The sequence below is a fragment of the Parus major genome, chromosome 6 (genome assembly GCF_001522545.3).
Source record: "Parus major isolate Abel chromosome 6, Parus_major1.1, whole genome shotgun sequence".
Taxonomy (NCBI): domain Eukaryota; kingdom Metazoa; phylum Chordata; class Aves; order Passeriformes; family Paridae; genus Parus; species Parus major.
Window position 1 is genome coordinate 27,491,156 of NC_031775.1, and position 6,000 is coordinate 27,497,155.

The window sequence follows — 6,000 nt, forward strand, 5'->3', positions numbered from 1 at the left end:
AACAGCTTCAAAGTAATCAATTTTCCCTGTACATAATTTATAGATGAAATCCCAGAAAAGTTTCTTTATAAATACACAGCATATTTCTTGTGTCTTACTGGAACAGTAATTCCTGTTATTGTCTATTAATAGAATTCGAGGCAGTTTTGATGCCATGTCCTAGTGAGAGAGGAACCCATAGCCTCTATTATATTTTCAAATAGAGAATTGCTGTTAATTCAACTAAATTTACTCTAGCAGGGAGACAACGATGCCTAGCCAGAATCCATGTTCTAAAAAGGATTCAATACTATTTGGTACTGATTAGGTTCCCTTAAAATCTCCAAGCTTTTAAGTGCATAAAGATAATGTAGATAACCATAAAATAACCAGTGAACAGTATATTATGTACAGTAAAGAGAAAGAAAGAAAGAATACACCTCTTATGTAATATCAGAATTCTATGTCTCTTAGATTCTTCATACTGTAGTTCATAAATTCCCTTTAGCCTTGATTAAAATGTTTGGATAATGAGGCTATTGGTCAAAGTGAGAAGAATTGTAAAGGGATGTTTCAGTGCCATCTAGTGGGTTTATCATGTTAATAAAAAAAGTTCCCTCATGTATGACAATTTTTATTTTATAATCATAATCAAAAAATTTTTGCTACTGCTCTACACTTCCTTTTTCTTCAGTTTTTTACATAATGATGTTGGACACATTACCATTAAAATATTTGTGTTTATTGCTTCTAAGGCCATTCTGTTTCTGTGCAAAAATAAATACCATGCAGGATGGGAGCATACTGAGCTATACTGTGTACAGGGAGGAGTTATCATACTATCATAGTCCAAGAACAGCAACCTAGTGAGACAGCCCTCCATCCTTTGGAAAGAAACAACTTCAGCTTGAAGATTCCAAGAGTGGGGACATATCAGACCTGTTCTGCTGACTAATTGGCATCTTGATCTTCATTTAACTGAGAGTTTGAATGTGTTTGCTGTAGCTTCTCACACTTGTTTTTCCTTATATTTTCTTCTTTGAGGTAAAAAAGCCTTTTAATATATTTTTCACGTGTTAGTACTTCTGTGCTACAATCAAGACTTACCTTTCAGAGTCCTTTCTGATATGCTTAACAAATTGCATTCGTTCTGTCCTTCACAGTAAGACTTTTTTCCCCCAGCATTTCAGATAATCTTTGTGGCTTTCTTTTTACACCTTCTCAATTTCATCCACTGTCAGAAACACTCAACACCTGACTTGTAAGCAATATTCTAGTACTGGTTTCATCAGTGTTTATATAAACAAAAAATGCCTCCCTACTCCTACACTCCTTCCTGAATAGATTTACAAATTCACATTAATCCTGTTCACCTCACACATCACATTAGAAGTGTGTGTTGACTCAGTTCTTCATGATTTATAAGCACTTTTCGAAGTTGTTGTTTTTAAGTATACCATCCTCCCCTCCATAGTTATAAATCTGATTTCTTTTCAGACACACAACTCAGTATGTGAATATATTAAAACAGAGCTAATTGCATAGGTTCATTCTGTTTACCAAACTATCCCTGTTACTCAGTGCAACTTCAGTATCAATATCTGTCATGCTGTCAGTCTGTGTCATCTGCATATTTTATCTGTGGTGATTTTATATCAAAATCAGGTTATGCAAAAAACTAGCATGACTTTCCTTTGAGCACTCATCTTTAGAGGACAGTTTTAAACAGCCTCACTGGAGGATTATTTCTCACTGGCTTTATTTTTCCAACCCATCACTTTCAGACTGTGGGTGCTACAGTGGCAGCTATTTTAAATGAACAGTAGCACATCATGCTTGCTCAATGTCCTCTAGCAGTCAAAGCATATGGTGTCAGCACAGTGTGATTACATCTGTAATCTCTCAAAGGCCTAAATCAAGCCTATTAATGGTATTCCTATAGTTTAAATCTTTGTCACTGAAATCCTTTTCCCTTCTCCACTATTTTAGCTGGATCACATCAGGTTAGCAACAAGTCCTTTTTAAATGTTCATAAGTTGTTCACAGCTTTCATGCCTCTGCAATTTCCTCAGCACTCCAAAATTCATTTCAAAAGCTGTTGGTATACATGAAGTGCCTCTGCCAAACGTATTTTCTTTATGGACTTCCAGGTCTGAATAATCCAGATTTGATAATTTTAAAAAAAATCATCCCAAGCAGATGCTAAACTTCCTCCTTACATATTAATGAATTCAGTGAAATTTATGCATTAGCACATTTTGTTCCAAAGACAAGAGAGGAAAAATATACTGAAGCTGTTTGCCCTTTTTGCATCCCTCTAAATAGCTGTAATACAAATCTCTCTGAGGAGTCCACTTGAAATGTGTATTTGGGAGCACAGCCCAACATCTCAAAGAAAATTCACCTGGAGCTCTATGGCCATCAGTCACAAACTTTCACTCCTTTAAAGCTCCCATGGTTATTCCATAAGCACACCTGCCTGCCATGGAAACATGCTAGAGAAAGTAAAATCAGAGATATTGCATTACAGAAAGAGCCACTGAGCATAGGGTGGGAAAACTGGGACACCACAATTGATGTTTCTTTTAGAAGCATTCACTCTGTCAGAAAAAAGTAGACACAGCTTCTAGTGATGTACCTGCAATTCTACTGCTTGTAATTATTAAATAAACCGATTTACATTCTGCTCATATTTGAGCCCCTTCCAGTCTTGCTAAAACCCAAGGAATTATCCATCAAGCACCAATTTGTCCCTTTAAGCCTGTAGCCTAAGCTTTGAACACTCAGCTTTACATGTGGGCAAGATCCCTTTGCAAAAGTCACACTGGAATTCCAAATCAGTGAATTTTCTCAGCTATTTATGTGCTTATGGGGAGATTGAGCATTCTGCTCTCTATAGATCTGACTTTCAAATGGAAGGGACACAAAAAGGAGGAGGTCTGAAAAAACATACTTGCTTATTGAATTAAAGTGTATGTAGTTGTTCCCTCAGAATTTAGTCCATAACCAGAACTACTATGAACATATTTGTTTTAATTTTTTATATAAATTAAGTATATATTCTATATCTTTGAGCAAGGACAAATACAGCTACTATTAGAGAAAGCATTTTCCAGAAAGTTCTGCTGAACACTAAGTTAATTCTCTCTATATTTTTCCTATTGAGAGAGCATTGAAGTAAGGCTGAGGAATTAAAAATAAAAAATATCAACCTGTGTAGCTTCTTTTAAAAAAATTATAATATCCAATTGTGACTATAAAGTAATTCTTTGAGATAAATGAGGATTTCAATATGAAGAAAACTCAAACACCAAAGTCCCTTGTAAATGGACAGTGTGTTTGTGCATTCTTTTTATATTATTATTATTTTATGTGTTATTACATAGCCATAGAAAGGAGCAACTTTACATTTTGCCCTTAAGAATTTTATTTAAATAATTCCTATATCATTTGAGAATGTCTACTGGACATACCTTTAAAAAAAATAAATATTTTTTTCATGAAAGAAGTAGAATAGCACCAAAGTAATAGCTACACACTGGGAATTAGCAACATTAGCTGGGTAATCCATATTGTTCTTTGTTAAAACCAGGATGCTAATTCTTGTGAACTTAGAGATTTACTGGGGGTTTGCATACCACAGCACATGAGATCAAGACAATCTACCCTCCTTTTCCAAATCACACTTCAAATATTAACAAGGTGTTTGTACAAAGCAACCACTGTTCATTCATATAAACCCACAGCTGCATAATTCAGCAGGAGTGTGGGCGTGTACTATTGTGCTACAGAATGATTGCTATCTTAAAATTGCTATATACATGAAAGAAAATAGGCAGATAAAGCATGGAAGTCAGGGTACTATTTACAGAGGACTTAGAGGAAGAAAACCCATCATGTTCTGTGTCTGTTTTTTCATTAATGTAGAGTTAATGGTACAGTCAATAAATACCTCAGCTAGATTAATTATTCAGGGGAGTTTATAAATAAGAAAGACAGCAGACAGAATAATGCTGTTGCATTGGAACAGGAATTGCACTAGGTGGTAGTGTGAACTTGCTCCTCATGAGAAAGTGGCCAAGGATTAACAGTAATAGTTGTCATGCTCATTAAAAAAAACCTGCTGCTTTCTACAACCAGACATACTTTACCTAGGAAACGTTACTAAGCTGAATGGGGTAGAAAATACCAAGAAATAAAGAGATTTTTCAGAATGAACTTTCAAAAAATCCCCCCTTATCTCAAATTCATGCCTGTACCTCTGTAACCAAACACATGTATCTAATTGCTTCCTTAATACTTCCAAGTACACAAAAAGGAGAGCAAAACAATGGTTATTTTTTCCAAACCCTCAATCATTTTTCACTCCTTCAGAAAGGCATTTTCAGTCTGAGTTTTCTTATTTTGATCACTTATTCTAGGGGTTTTTTTCCCCTGTTTGCCTTACCTATATCCTCAGCACCATCTTTCAGGTGCTCATGTTAGTAGGTTTTTCCAACTTGTCTGCTAGAGAGAATCACCAAGCTCACAAGAACACACTTCAACATCTTCTGAAACTCTACTTGATCACCAAAATGGCTCAAATTTACCTCTGTGATGATGGCTCAATTCCAGCACCCCCTTGCAGCATTTCCCTTGGAGGCTCAGAGACTTCAGAGCTGAAATGCTCCATTAGAGCTCACTGCAGCGTTCATATTTATTTACGGGACCTGGAAGTGAACAGAAATGGCACAGACAAATTACAAAGCATCACAGAAGAGCTAAAAATCTCAGCCCCAGGAGGAGGAGCAGGAGCCTGATGAAGGCAGGACCAAGGGTCACCTGCAGTGAGGCTCCAGCTGCCCTGGGAAGAGCTGAGGGCATTGTTGTGATACTCAGCACAGGAGCCCGAGCTCAGGAATGTTCTGCAGGTGGTGTGTAGGAAGGAGAGAGATGAGAGCACCCTGAGCTCAAATTCAACAATTAGGAGTGGCTTAGGAGGAGGATGTACATCCACCACAGGAGAGGTGAACAAACAAACCAAGGCTGGCATTATTGGCTTGGGGTGGTGCAAAGTGCACAAGAAAGTTTTGAAACTAAATAAAGAGTTCTGTTCCTCGCTTCCCTGAGGTAACCAGCCAATAAAATTAAAAAGGCATTAATAAAAAAACAAACCACTTGACTTTCACTGAAGGATATTTAGGAGTATCAGCTGTTATCCATCTCTCTGTAACACTCAGAAATGTGACTTGTAACTCGGGCTCCTGGCTGTAACTATGCCATGACCAATGAAAACACTCATTTCTTCTATTTTATAGCACAAAATAGCACAAGTAAAAAAATAATAATAATATTAAAGTATAGTGTGCATGATCATCCTTAAGTCTCCAGAGAAACTACCTCAACAACTAGACTACTTAAAGTAACAAATTTAAATTACTGTTTAATCCTTTTAACACAGTTGTCTCCAACTGTATCTTCAATACAATTATTTGAACTAAATGGTCAATTTTATGCTTCTCAGAAGATATTCAAGCAAATACAGTATAGGACATCAGACATATTCAAATATCTTATTACTCCATGTCTGGTTTATTCCTGTGGAATTGAATGTACATAAATAGAACTTTTTATCCATTCAAGGATTCAAATAACATACATGGTAACCCTCTACCTGACAGAAGATACTGGAATATGCCAACTGTGTGGATTCACTTTAAGATCTGAAATGCACTGATACACCTTTATATCCTAAACTCTAACAACAACATGGGGCTGACATTGTAGATATGTCGTTGCATGCAAATCCTGCCATCCACTCCCCAAAACTCCCAGATTTTATTTTATTTCATTCAAGGTGCTTCAGTAGAATGTGAACTCCACTGAACACCACCAAGATGTTTCAAGCAATATCTGATTCACCACTGGAAAAGAGGTATCTCACTTGTGATTTCCACAAGGAAATAAGTCATCGTGTTTTCATTCACTCATGGAGAGCAGGAAGATGCAGCTCATCTAGTATATAAGAAAATTCAACCAGCT

The 6,000-nt window shown here is 36.4% G+C and overlaps 1 long non-coding RNA gene across 2 annotated transcripts in view; it reads right to left on the reverse strand.

The window, feature by feature from the left end:
• LOC107206532 overlaps positions 1 to 4,685 on the reverse strand; it is a 46,387-nt gene extending 41,702 nt beyond the window's left edge. For both annotated transcript variants that reach the window (XR_004498112.1, XR_004498113.1), the window contains exon 1: positions 4,569 to 4,685. This is a non-coding gene — a long non-coding RNA (uncharacterized LOC107206532). The remainder of the gene's footprint in view (positions 1 to 4,568) is intronic.
• Between the last annotated feature and the right edge of the window lie 1,315 nt (positions 4,686 to 6,000).